We start from the raw sequence: 15,330 nt of genomic DNA, 5'->3' as shown, positions 1-15,330 counted from the left end.
GATATCACTATAGTTACTGGAAAAAGAATAATAATCATAATAAAAGTGAATACAATTTAAAAGCCCAAAGGGTTGATTAAAAAAAAAGTTTATCCAAATAGTGGGATACTATATAGCCTCTGAAAACAATTCTCATTAAAAATTTGTAAACTAGGAATTGTTCACAATAGAATGATATGCATAAAAAGCATAACACAAATGTAAAGTCAGTATAGTCTAAATTATAATATATATTAATATGAGAAAAGGAGAAAAAATACTAGATGCAATTATACTGAAGTGTTAATAGTAGATTTTTTCCTGAAAAGTTAGATTACGGAATCTAAAATTTTTCTTTCTCTCTACATTTTATAGTCTCTAAAATTTCTTTTATGTATTTTTATAACAAGAAAAGAAGCTTAATTTTAAAATAAGAATAAAATATGTCTACTAAGAATTTAATTAATATTTATTAGATTAAAATGAGCTCCTTAACCTTGGTAGTATTTAAAAGTGTTTTATATTTCTATTTCGTCTATCCTCACCCTTCCATTGGGCCTTTAATAGCTCTGATATTGGTCCCCAGCTCTGATAACTGCCACTGCGGGGAAAGCTACCAGCAGCATCAGAGGTTCAGGAACCACGATTAATATCTGTGTCAATAAATATGGATAATTAGGTGGCTTCCTTTATTTTATTACCTTCTGCTCCGATTCTGGCTTATTTCCCATTGAGGATTACGGTGGATAAAGGACCTTGATTCTCATTTTCCAAGTATCTGTGCGAGCATTCTGTGAACCTGACCTGTCTGGCTGCCCTGAGCGTGCCATGGGAGCCGGGTCAGTGAGAGCTCCTCCGGGGGGCTCTGCTTTGTTCTGGGCTGGGCTTGGGGAGGGCAAAGGCAGAGGCAAGGCCAACTCAGGGAGGTGAGTCAGGAGAGCAGGCATTTCTCCCTGGCCCACTGGCCCATTCCCAGGGAAAGAGGGAACCATTGCTTGCCCTGTAACTGTCGGTGGGCATTGCCCGTGGCGCGGCACCTCTTTCACGGACTATTTGTATTTTGACTGCCCTTCTTGCTTTGAATAGCGATAGAGAGGGCAAACAGCTTCATTGTCCACCCTTTTCTACGTTTGCATATACACGCGCACATATCCATCCCAACAATTTAAATGCTATTTCAGGAAAAGCAGCCAAAGTACCTTATGACGTAGACGCACTGCTCCTGTGTACCCATGGCTTTGTGTGTGGAACGTGGCCAATTTCAATAAATAGCTGTGCTTTGAGGCCAGTGGCAGAGAAAGAGGGAGAAGGCACACCCAGAGACATACAGGAAATTCTTCCCAGAGCCTTACGATTTCTTTGTAGCAGTAAAAATCCAAGAATACAAAGAGGCTAAAGAATTCTGTCTGGCTGAGGGGTGCAATCTCATTTTCAATATGCTTAATGGACCATTCAGGTAATAACCTGAAAGATGTCACTGCAACTGAACATGTGACCAGCGAAAGGGCCTTGGCCTTTTTCTGCCAGTGCGATTAGAGCTGCAATTGACTACTGTAAGACGTTATCACTGGCTTTCTCAACCATGGAGCATTCCTGAGCCAAGGCGACTCTTAAGTCCTGCTGCATGCATCCAGCATAAAGCCTCTGCCCTTGGTAACCAGGGACTTCCTGAAAAAATAAGAAGCGGTATTAGAAGTCCCTCTAATTTGTAGTGCTATTAATAGAATGCATTCAGCAGGGAGAGCAATCAATAAATTTGAGTGTATCAAAAAGAGAAAAGCATACGCAGAAAAAATTCTATAGTTGAGATCTGGCAGCAAAGTGTAGAATTTTGTATGAATGTCGTGAACCAGATTCTTCTGCAGAAGCCTCCTTTTGTATGTCTGTTTCTATGTTGCATTTAAAAATACCGAGGCTCGTAGACAATGTATGCCAGCTTCATATCTGTATTGATTTTTTATTCTTTCTGAATTGAATGTGAGTATAAATAACACCTTGACCTTCGTATTAAGAGCTCTCCCAAAAGCTTCCTTTGTTTGCAAAGGATAGCACTAGGCTCCTCTATATGAAGCTCCAGCATGAGTGGAACATGAAAAAGGCCACTATTTTCTGTTAGAAATTCAAAAAACCCTTTCATTTTTCTTTTTTTAAAATATAAACTCTATATAACTTCTGTCAAAAGCAAAGAAAAGCCCAGTGGGTACCTGAGCTATGGCAATATTTCCCCAGCCGAGAATATGAATGTGCATTCATAAGTGTGATGCCCAGTGACAGGTGGGGGAGGGGAAAGGTCTGGATGAAAAATCAGAACCTCATTCTGATCACATCAATAGCAAAGCCAGAATCTGGACATGGATTATTATTTTTTCATTCATTGTATTTCTTTAACTTCTATTTATTTATTTTTTTTTTGCGTAAGACACCAAATTGGACACTTAACTTGGGAGTAAAATCAGTAGGACAGGTTGAAAGAAAGGAGGAGACAGAGAAAGAGGAAAAGAGACACAGAGAGGGAGGAAGCGAGGGAGAGACTGAAGTCTAAAGTCTGGAACACAGAGGAGAGTAGAAATGTTTAAACTAGTATCTCATAGACTGTCACTCGTATTCAAATAAAACACACAGACTGTGTAGTCACTTGATCAGGCTTAAAGAGAATTAGAGCTGGGTGTTAAAAATATCTTCATTGTTTTGGAAAAACTTTTAGTTTTTATTTTAAGTTTTCAGGAAAATCTGCATTACATTTAAAATTAAAAACAAACAACCTGAGAGGTCCTGTAACCCAGTGGTGACGAAAGTGGTGTCTGAAACCAGGCAGCCTGTTTCGCTCCTGGCTGTGCACTCACAGCTGTGCAGGTATTTGTAAGCGTCTGAATGGTGCCTCAGGTCTCTCATCAGAAAAGGGACTAATAATTCAGACTAAATGACTGTGCAGAGAAAGCATTGAGAATAGTACCTGACTCGAAGTCGATGCTCAGTAAATATTAGTTATTATTATTGCTTAATTATCAAGAAAAACTCCAAACGTTCAATAAAACCTCACTGGATCACTGGGCATATGGAGGGCGTTATGGATAAGTGAGAATTATAATTTATAGAGGACTATGATTGCATATTATATATAAATGTTTATACATTATATATGCATGTGTACACATGTACATATGTGTGTGTATACGTGTGTAGATACATACATATTGTGTATACTTCATAACCTTGATTGACAAATATCATATTACCAAATAAAGTTAAAGGAATATTTAAAACCAATGGATGTAAATGAATGTTCTAAAAGTTCTTCGAAATGATTTTTCAAGTAATTAATTATTGCTCAGCTTTCACTTCAGTGATGAATTTGCCTGAACGTGCACTGAGAATAGTTTTAACAGCTAGTATAAACATGGTCTCAAGTTCCAAATGACTGGATACTTCATAAATCCACATTTTTTTCTGCATTAGCTGCTGGTTAAAGGATGTGAAATTCTAGCTGAGAGCTGTAGGCAATAAGAGTTGATAGCAGGGAAAGGAGAAAAGTCCCAGGAGCATTGGGAATTGTTCTCGGGGCCAACAGTAATTACTTAAAAAGAGAATCTAGAGTTCAGATATTTGATTTCCAAAGCAGGTCTTTCCCTCCCCCTCCCTCTTTCTCTTCTCCCTCCTTTTTCTCCTTCTGTCCTTCCATCTCTTCACTTTTTCCAAAATATAAATTCATTGTTACATGCTTTGGAGTAACTACCGAAAAGAGCAAAGGATTCACGGGAGGCGACATCCAACCTGGGTTTATAATATTATATCCCCAATTTTTCAAATTTAAGAAGAAACCCTGTAAGATCCACAGTTTTGAAAGGATAGTAAGAAATAAAATGTCCCTCCTGTTAAATTCTCACACACTGTCAATTTTAAAACACATTCCAAATTCAGAACTCTTGGAATGTAAACAAACAAATAACAAACATTAGAATCCATGATTTTCTGCAACAGAGCATTGTCTTTCAAAGCAGAAAAGAAAGGGTGTCTCAGTGCTTCATCTCTTTCACTGCTACCAGAACTGTTTTTTCTGTAACCCCAACACTAATTCTCCACTTGGGTCTCCAAAGACTGCCTGAAGATAACTCTAGACAGAAAAACTTAACACATTACAATTTTCTGCTTCCATGCCTGTGTCTGCTGTAAGCTTTAAGTAGCTTGGCTGTGGGTCATTTTGTGTTGTTGGTTTTGTTATATGTCCCTGGCATAGAGAAAGAATATTCAGATAGACCAAAAAATACTGTCTATTGACTATTTAGATAGATTAAAAATTGTGGTTTATCGCCTAGTGCATGCTGAAATGAAGTGAAAAATTTAAGAAGCATCTGAAAATTTGTGACTTTGGACTTGGACTTCTGGCCAAGATAAAAAAAAAAATAAAAGCAGGGATCAGATTTACTCTCTCATACAAAATAAGCAGAAAATGAATACTGCTTATGAAACAACGGTTTTCAGGAGACTGTACATTAGGCAACAATGGATGGAGATCCCTAAGAGATGGGAAACAAACACGGGGAGCCCCAGACCACCCAGCCTACAGCCTTGGGAGAGTTTCAGATCCCAGTGCAGGGACAGGGGAGTCAAGCAGAGCACGCAGACTCCCCAAGGTGAGGGGACAGAGCTGAAAGTCAGGGACCAAGAGCTCAGCTTTCCAGGGATGAGTTTGGATAGCAGCGCGCTACACAGAAGGAGCCCTCTGGAGATCTGCAGAAGGGCCCTCATCTATGATGAGCACAGACCAGCACACGTACCCGAGGAAACTCCTTAAGGCAAAGGAATGAAGCAGCAGAAAGGTGAAGGGAACAGTTTCCTGTGCTCACACAGGGCCTGGCGTAGTTCCTGCTCCTCCAGCCAGACAGGAAACCAAGATTCGTGGTGCTGTCGGTACTGTACACAGAGTGTCTTACTTAGACAGTGGGGAATCATTTCCCTAGCTAGGGCATTGCTCTGTCCTCACACAACAAATCATAGAAACAACTCATCCTACAATTTGTATTACAAAGAAAAGAAACGAAAATTTTAGAAGAAAAGAACTAACTTGGTGGACTCACATTACCAGATTCAAGGCTTATAGTCTTATTGTAAAGGTAGAGTGATTAAGACAATTTGGTATTTAAAAGATGATGACACACAGATCAATAGAAAAGAAGATAGTCCAGAAATTGATCTAAACATACATGGAAAATTTATTTTTGACAAAACTGCAGCGCCAACTTAACGGAGAACAAATAGTTTTCTCAACAAATAGTGCTGAACAATTGGACATCACACGCAAACACACACACAAAAACCATTTCTATACCTCTGTCACTCCATTCATAAAAATTAACTCAAAATAGATCAGAGACTTAAATGTAAGACCTAAAACTACAAAACTTCTTAAAGAAATCATAGACCGTGAGTTAGACAGAGGTTTCTTAGATATGCCGTGAAAAGCATAATACATAACAAACACATTAAGTAAAATCTTCTGCTCTTAGATACTATTAAGAGAATAAAAAGGCAAGCCACAGTGTGGGAGAAATTATTGCAAAACATGTATTTAAAAAAGGTCTCGTATCTGTAACATATAAAGGCCTCTCAAAAATCAACAATAAGAAAATCAAAAACCCAATTTAAAAATAGCCAAAAGATTTGTTGAAACTTCACAAAAGAAGATGCGTCAATGGCAAATAAGCACACGAAAAGATGCTCAATATTATTAGTTATTAGGGAAATGCATATTAAAATTAATGAGATGCAATTACATTTATTATTTATGAACTTTTCAGTTTGTCACAATGATGTTTTGTAGTTTATAGTATTAAATTCCTGAAAAATTTTTTGTTAAATTTATTCCCAAGTATTTTGTGACATTTATTAATTTCATTTTCCATTGCTCACTGCTAGTACGTGGAATAAGTTATACAAATCTTGCAATGGTGTAGATTCAGCACCCTCATTATCTGAATATGCGCTGTCATATCCTGCATATACATACACACTAAATCCTACATTACAGTGTTAAAATTTTTGATTTAAGTGGTCCTGTCATTTTATACAAATTAATTTAAGTATAATTATGTTCAAAGCATGCATTTTGATGAGTTTTGTCATATGCACACGCTGTGAAATCATCAGCACAATAGATACTGAATACTTTCTTTATGCCCCAAATATTCCTTTGGCCTCTTTGTAACCCACACCTTCTCCCAACTCCACCTTCAGGAAACCACTGTATCTATTTTCTGTCACTACAGATTAGTTTGCATTTTTCTAGAACATCAAATAAGTGCGGTCAGGTTTTTTTTTTTTCTTTTTTTGGTTCAGCTTCTTTCAGTCAGCATGATGATTTTAAGATGTATCCTCATTCATGGATGCATCATTAGTTCCTTTTTCCTGAGTAGCGTTCCATGTAACAAATATGTTTTCAGCACTCTTTATCATTTACCTGTTCATGGACATTTGGGTCATTCCAGCGTGGCTGTTCCAGACAAAGCAGCTTCGCATGTCTGTGCACAGTCTTTGTGGAGACATATGTTTTCAATTCTTTGTGGGGATGGCTAATATATGCTAGGCATTATGTTTAATTTTTTAAGAAACTGGTAAACTCTTTTCCTAACTGGCTGTAGAAGTTTTCAGGCCATAAATTTTGTTATTGAGAGGTCAGTTTTTGTGTAACTGAAATATAATGTACAAATTCAATATAATGTAATTCTTTTGCTGATAAGCTATATTTCAATCCATAGTGACTCTTTTTTTTGGCTCAGATGTTCTACAATATCACTCTAATTTATGGAGATGTGTATTTCATTTTATTTAGCTTTTTTGGAATATGTTGGGTTTCTTAACTGAAGACTGTTGACTTTCCTCAGTTCTTAAAATAATCAGCTGTTCTCTCAGAGAGTATTTTCTTTCTCTTATTCTAGATATCATCTCCCTCTGGAACTCTGACTAGATCTAATTTAGGATTTCCCACTTTAATCTCAATTTCATTTCATTTTTCTTTTTTTTGCTTCAAATCTCAATCCAGCATTTTCCGTAATTTCTTTTGATCTCTAATTTCTTCAAATCTATTTCCCTGTTTACTAATTATCCTTTCAGTTGGGTGTAATCTTGTGTTTATTCTTTCCACTGCCTGTCTAATGTCAATTATTACATACTATATTCTCAGATTCTATTTGGTCCTTCTTTGAAATCTTTTGAGTAGTCTTAAAAGTTTGTTACGGTTTTATCAAGTTTTTAAAACATTATTTTATGTTTTTACATATATTTATTTCATATTCTACATTATGATGATTCTGATATCTATTTGTGTGGTTCTAATTGTATTACCTGTTCTTTCTGATGATCTTCTCTTTCTGCATATGGTTAGAGATTCTTTTTTTTTTTTTTTGCTTTTTTCTCCCCAAATGCCCCCAGTACACAGTTGTATGTTTTAGTTGTAGATCCTTCCAATTGTGGCATGTGGGACGCCACCTCAACATGGCCTGATGAGAGGTGCCGTGTCTGTGCCCAGGATCTGAACCGGCGAAACCCTGGGCCACTGAAGCAGAGTGCGTCAACTTAGCCACTCAGCCACGGGGCCGGCCCCTAGAGATTCTTGATTATGAGTTCATGGCCTTTGAAATTTTATCTGCGAGGAGTCTTTGTGTTAAAGTATGTTTTTCTGGAGAAGGTTTATTTGTTCACTCTGTAAAGCAACTGGGGGTGCCACCTATCACTTTTTTTTCACATTTCCTATTAGTGTCCCTAAAAAACTACAGCAACAGGTCATCCGGGGTGGGCAGAAATCTCTGGGGCAAATGTCAGATCTGGGACTGGCTAACTGCCCAGATCAAAGCTTTCTTGGCATTTCTACATCCCCTCCCAACTGTTTTACTTTCCAGCCAGCATGACCATGTGTAACATAGAAACATAAATTATTTTCCAGCAGTGTTTCTCTGACTGTGTAATCTACGATGTTGCTAGAGAAGAAAATCCTTATTTATTAAGTCAATAAAATATTGAATAAGCAGTTTATGGGTCACTCTAGACTATATTAAGATACAAATAAGAGCTTTCTAGTGATTAGGGCCTCTTGGTAACACCTTCTCTCCAAGGCGATAGAGAACATCCGGCCAGTGGAAACTGAAGTAGGGAGTATATACCTATGTGCGTATACTATGGTGTATCCTAAAGGACTTCTCTGCAGCAGAGCCAGTTACAAGAGACAGAGTGAAAGCGATCACAGGTGGTTATATTATAAACAGGTTATTATGGATGGACTGCTTATGTCCCCCTAAATTCATATATTGAAGCCCTAACTCCCATCATGATGGTATCTGGAGGGGCCTTGGGAAGTGATCAGATCATGAGGGAGGGTCCTCATGACGGTATTAGTGCCCTTTTAACAGAGGAAGAGACACAAGATCCCTCCCTTTCTCCGCCATATAAGGACACAGAGAGAACACGGCCATCTGCAAGGCAGGAAGAGGGTCCTCACCGGACCCCCACCAGGACAGCACTTTGATCTCTGACTTCCAGCCTCCAGAACTGTGAGGAAATGAATTTCTGTTGTTTCAGCCCTCCAGCCTGTGGTGTTTGTTATGGCAGCTCGAGCTGGCTGAGACCTAGGGGAAAGCTCACAAATATCCAACCAAAAACTTCTTACCCTCAATGGAGGGGAAGAAGACACCTTCCTGAAGAGACAGAAACAGACTTAGGGTCAGGAGTGCTCTTGCTGGCACTGCCCAGCTCCCTTCTGTTCCTGTGACCTTGGAGATGCCACTTCCCTTTCTGGTTCTCAGCTTCTCCATTCTTAAAATTGTCGAACAAAGTTGTTTCCATGGTCCCTTCCCTCTCCAATATTTCATGATATTAAGAGAAAAAAATTCTGCATAATAGACTTGTATTTAACAGTTACCCTACTTTGATTTATTATTTATCATAGAATCATTGAAAATTCCGTTCCAGAAGGGTAGTTAAAATCATATCAGTAAAGCGGTGCTCAGAAACATAGAGGTAAGGTTAAATGACTGGCCTCAGGCAGCAGAAAAAAATCAGACTCAGAGTGAAGGCAACACACCCCTGCCCCAATTGTGTCCTGCTTGGCTTGGGGCCACACCAGGCAGTGAGAAGACCTGTAAAAGCATCGAACAGCTTGTTACAGATAAGCAGGACAGCATGTGCTGTGGTTCCTAAGCCACTCTCATCTTCTATCTGCTATCACAGATGGAGATGAGGTGCTTGCTCTAGGTGTGTGCAACCTCAGCAAGGTAAAGGGCATAAAACAGTGCCTGATCTTTCAGGACCCATGCTCAGAAGTCAGCCAGGATGGGGTGTTTCCATGTCATTTTAAATGAGAGTTCAGTGTTTTCTAACCTGTAATATGAAAGAATCGGACAACTTAGATGAATTCTAAGGCTCACCTGTATTTTAATGCAAAGTTCACTCTGAGTTGCTACAAGATCTCAGGTTTAGTCATTGTTTAGGGTTGCCCAGTTCTTTAGGGGCAGAACCTGGCTTCCAGTCAAGATCTGTTAATGTGAAATATCTAGAATATCTTTAATTATAGGACCATATTGCTACATAGGTAAGGATCAATTGGAGTTTAAAATTGGCAACACACAATTAGGCCACAAGGATTGTAGCCACTAGCTGCCCAATTCTAAATATTGTATTTCACTTACACTAAGTCACTGGTATTATGATTTTATTTACTTCATCAGATCGCTGGGGAGCTTATGTTGAGTCACAGGACATCTGCAGACCTACTAGTATTCCTATCAACATTTTAGTTCTATTGCTCTCAGATGATTATTGTCTCATTTTCACAGAACAGAAAAATAAGTACAGTAGAAAATAAACACGTAAGAAAAATGTCATAGATTTACAGTTAGTCTTACCTGGGATTCAAACCATATTTTAATCATCAGCTAAATGATCTAGAAAAATTACTTACCTTTTTATGAGATTACTCAACTATATAACAGGGATACTAATATGGATATTTTAAATTAACGTTAGTGTAAACGCCAAGCACAGTAGCAGACATGATCTGAGCCACTCACAAATTTTAGTTCCTATGTTACTTACTTTTGCTGCTAGAATTCTTCGTAACAAACAATCACAAAACCTAGTGGATTAACACAGCACACACTTGTTTAGCTTGGGAATCTGTGGCTTAGAGATGTAGGCTGGGCTCTGCTGGGAGTCTCTCCTGGTCTTGGCTGGGCTCAACCACACATCTGGTAGTTGGCTGAGTGTTGGCTAATCTGGGATAGCCTCAGCGGGGACCGCTGAAAAGCCTGACTCTGCCCACGTGTCTCATCTCCCGCTGGTGAGCTCAAGCTTGTTCCACAGGGGCAAGCATGTGGAAGGCAGAGGCCTCAGATCCAAAGCTAGAACGGGTGCACAGTCATGTCCACTGCTTTCTATTGGCCAATGCTAGTCATACAACCACCAAGACTTATGGGGTTGGGAAAAGGGTCCACCTTTTTAATGAGAACCACAAAGATAAATAGTCCAGAGAATGGAAAAAGGGAGGGGTGATGGATTGAGGCCATTAATGCAATGAATCTACCTTCTCCTTTCTCTGGGCTTCCTGTGACTTAGCCTTGAAAACACTGTTCCCATTAACCATCCAGATACGTCAACCATTTTGATTTGTCCATTACGTCAGCTTTCTACAAATATGCATGCACTTTAGGGAAAGTAATTGATTTAAAAATAACACTTTCAGAATTACAGATCTCCAATAATCTGTGTATGTTAGGAAAGCAGAGAAGAAAATGCAAGCACCAGAATTGACAAAGGCTCTAAATTTCATACGCTTATTTATTTATTTACTATTTAAGACAATTCAGAGGTTTCCTTCAGTCTTTGATGGTCTGGTGATCTCTTCTGATGCTCCTTTATAAGCAAGATGTGTCACGACCACTAGGCATAGGGTAATGATGGCAACTACATAGTCTGGTCCAGCCAAGCTGCTTTGGGCTATCTTTGTCTCTTGGCTTGTCCCTCTTTGGCACCTTCCAGAACCTAACGGCAACTACCCTTCCCCTCACTGGAGCAGAGTCTTCATAAGCGTCCCCTCATAGTAACTCTCTTTAAAAGTATATGACATGATTTTCTTGCCTTATTCGGCTCATAAATTCTCCCCCAATGTGTTTGCAAGTCGTACTCCAATTCTACTCCCGCTTCCTCCCCTTAATATGATCTCTGCATTTTATTTCCACTCGCCCCATTCTGCTCTCTACCCAGATATATTGCCTTCAGTACTTACTGTACGTAAGGGTTTGCACCTGCTATATCAGAGGATCTTCCTCTTCTTCCTGTCTCTACTCCCATGCTCACTTCTATTTGCCTGCAGGGTTTCAGTGTTCATTCCTACACTCAGTCTTTTCCTCATTCTTTCTTTCCTATTTGCCATCTTCTTACTTCATCTCTAGGACATTTGCCTTGGAGAACAGTAGAAAACAGAGACAAGGAGTCTGGGTGACCTTGAATGACAGATATCGGACTCATAGTCTTTCTCTTCCTAGAGCTCCATGATTATCCTTAGATAGTAGAGGCTTTGTGAATCTTCAATCAACAAAGAAATAAGATCCATTCTTACTCCTGTACCATTGAAGAAATGATTTACTCTTTCCCTCCTTAATTATCATAATGATACTGTCATAACCTTAACTATCCCAATATCCTGACCATGGTTCATTCACAGTTGAACATTTGGCTCCATCCTTCTACATTGGAGTAGCACCTAATTTAGTGATAGGAAAGTAAGGTTTTTTTTTTAACAACCTTATTGATATATAATTAATATATCATACAATTCAACCATTTACATTGTACAACTCAATTGTCTGTAGTATATTTATAGATATGTGCAACCATCACCAGTAAATTTTAAAACCTTTCCATCCCTTCAAAAAGAAACTTGGTATCCTTTAGTTATTACCTCTCTGTCCTCCCACCCACCCAACGCAGGCTAAAGAGCCACTATTTTATGTCTCTGTAGATTTCAAAGGAAATAAGCTTTAAAGACAACTTACAAGGAAGGAATATCCTTGAAATCCCCTTGAATTGTTTTTACAATATATTACAAATAGCCATATTTATATGCCAAGTTGGACAACAACATAGCATTTCTCAATAAATCCAACATAGCCAGATTAGTCTCCAGGATTGGAAAAGACAGCTGTTTCTTCAAGTGACCATTAAATGAACTAGTTGGCTGGTGTTTCGGGATCATGGTCTTACAAATAAATGATGCTGCACTGTGGAAACTCAACTTGGAAAGATACTCATTCTGAGAGTAGCAGTTTATGCTGGTGACAAAGCTTTGAGATATGAGGTTTGCGACCTGTTAACATCCATCTTTCCAACCAAATGATGAAGCTACTCCAAGAAATCAGGCTCATCTGGAAAGAGAAGTAGGAATGAGAGATTCAGAAAAGGATCCTGGTGACACTGGAGTTCTAATCTCATTTGTCTCTGAGCCTGTGCAGTATGTTGCTCTTCCCTCAGCTTGGTTTATGTGAGCCAATACATTTCCTCCACTTTCCTGGAGCTCAAGTTGGGTTTCTGAAACTTGTAACCCACCCAAAAGTCTTTACTAACACAACTACGATTTATATATTGTTAATACTCTTTTTTAAGCAGATGGAAAATGTCACATCATGGTATAAGGAGATTTTTCTCAAGGTCTAGAATTGGATGTCAAATTCAAGATCTCATCTTAAAGACAAACTCAATATTAGTTTTATTTCAATAGATTGCTTCACTCTAAAAAAATTTCTCAATATTTTGTAGAGTGGGCTAAATATATATGTTATGTTTGGGATTTTAATCCAGAAAGGAAGGTACTAGAAACACACAAATGAATATGACCCAACTTTTGTCCTCAAAGAGCTCACAGTTAAGTAGTGACAATACACAAGAAAACAGATAATTTAAGAAGTAATATGACAAATGAAATGATAGTTCACATAATTTGAAAATCTATAACTTACTGGCAGATAATATTTTGTCAAAATTTACTTTCTTTACCTTGAAATGAAAAACAAGAGATTTTTGTTTTGTTTTGTCTTCTAAATAAGTAATTATATTCTAATTTTGAATATATTTTTACAAACTACATCTCTATCCCCCACACTTACTCTCTTACCGAGATTCTCTTGTTCTCCTAGGTCAATGTACTTCCTGTGCCTTTGGCAGCTGAGGGATCACTATGGTTCATACACATTTGATAGCCGTGTGTTTAAATTCCGCTCCTCCCATTTACTAACAGAATAGCATTGGACAAGTTATTTCCTCTTTGTATCTCTCTCTCTTTTTTTAAAAAAATAAAGGATACTAAGATAATAATTCCTAGAACGTGGAATTGTTGAGAGGATTAGCTGTGATGCTGTATGGAATCCAAGGGTTAGCCTCTGGGGGTCCTAAATCTTCCAGGGTTTCAGAGTTACTCTCATCTGTAATAATAGAATGATAGTGGCTTGGGAGTGTAACTCATGAATAGTGAAAATCAAGTAATTTATTCAGCGTTGTCTTATTTCTTCACCTTCTAGACCATGTTGTATGACTCCCTTTCCTTCCTCAAATAGGCCCTCTAGGTATTTTGGTGGTTGCAAGGGATCCTGTCAGCATGCCTCCTTCTCCCATCTCTGTATGTGAGTAGGAGGCTGGAGTATGGCACAATGTATTCACCCCCTCCCCAATACTGCATCTGAACCCCAGGCCCTGCCACATCTTCCCCCCACATACACAACACAGAGAAAAGATGCTCTCCTTCTTTGATGCCAGCTTTCTCCCTCTCCATCCCTTCTTTGGTAAATATCTGTAGGAGTCTCCTAGGGAAGACCCTCCACGTTCTTCCCTGGAGGGCCCAAGCACTGCTTTACCTGGGAGCTTCAGAAACGTGTCATCCTGTGTGCAAGTATTCACACAAGGCATTATTCCAACTCTGATCCTTGGGTCATCGATTTCCGGTCTTCTCATTAAGATAGAAACCATCCTCACAGTGGAGTACACATTATGAATTTTTTTTTTTTTGAGGAAGATTAGCCCTGAGCCAATGTCTGCTGCCAATCTTCCTCTTTTTTTTGCCGAGGAAAACTGGCTCTGAATCAACATCTGTGCCCCTCTTCCTCTACTTTATATGTGGGACGCCCGCCACAGCATGGCCTGACAAGCGCTGCTAGGTCTGCACCTGGGATCCGAACCGGTGACCCCAGGGCCGCCAAAGTGGAACGTGCAAATTTAACCACTGCACCACAGGGCCGGCCTCCACATTATGATTTTTTTAAAAAACGTAATTCCTTTTTTTCTGAAAAAATAGATTAGATAAGCATATAAAAATATAGTGGAATTCTGACCTCAGTTATCCCTCAGTTAAGGTGTTTGTCTTTGCAAGAAAGGCTGGAATGCTTGAATTGCCCAAAATATTGCAAATCCAATGTGCAGCAGGGGAAACGCATATTCTACGGTGTCAAAGCATCATGGGAACAATCAGCTGACATATGTTCTATCAAGGAACTGGAATGGGGAGTAAGAGAACAGAATTAACATAATTTTTAATTTATAAACTTGCAAAAGAAGGCCTCATAAACAAAAATGGAGATAACTCTAAAACCATCCCAACCTTTGACTGAGGGAGCTTACGAGGAGGAAACGTGAGGGGTGCAGCCTCCAGAGAACGGCTCATATCTAGGCCAGGGGACTACAAAGATCAGAAAGTGCCTTTTCCTTAGAGAGGGAGCTGGTCTTAGACCTAAACTATAGGAGCAAGTCTGGTGTCCATCTAATTGAAGCACCATAGGCTGTTTTATCATGACACCTGAATACAAAGAGATGTTTTGTAGAAAGGGCCTCCTACAGCATGATTCTACGTTCTTACATTTCTTTTCTCTTTCCACATGTGTGCCGACCATAGGGTGTTTCATTCACAAAATTCATAGTCCAGTGAAGGGTGACAGACTGGAAAATCAAGTTTGTATATGGCATAAGTATTACTGAAATCATTCTAGATTATTGAAAATCCACCCAGTGTGACGGTAGAGAAGAGAAAATCCTTTCAGGGAGGTAATGATATCTGAGCTGAGCATTGAAAATGTGAAGGAGTTAGGGGGAATAGAGGCTCGTGGAAGTTGTCCAAAAAGGGAGAGGGCATTTGTAAAGTGTCCTTAGTGAAAAAGCACATAACAAGGATCCTGTGTTTCCATTGCCACTGAAAAGAAAGCACCTGAGTAGAGGATGAGACCTGAGGAGGTGATGAGACCTGAGATGGCAGAAGTAGGCAGGGACTATCTCATGCAGACTGCTAATTTCACACATCTCGATTCATGTTCTGTGGTTATCAGCAGG

The sequence above is a fragment of the Equus asinus genome, chromosome 6 (genome assembly GCF_041296235.1).
Source record: "Equus asinus isolate D_3611 breed Donkey chromosome 6, EquAss-T2T_v2, whole genome shotgun sequence".
In the NCBI taxonomy this organism is placed as follows: domain Eukaryota; kingdom Metazoa; phylum Chordata; class Mammalia; order Perissodactyla; family Equidae; genus Equus; species Equus asinus.
Note: the sequence above shows the minus strand (reverse complement) of the source record.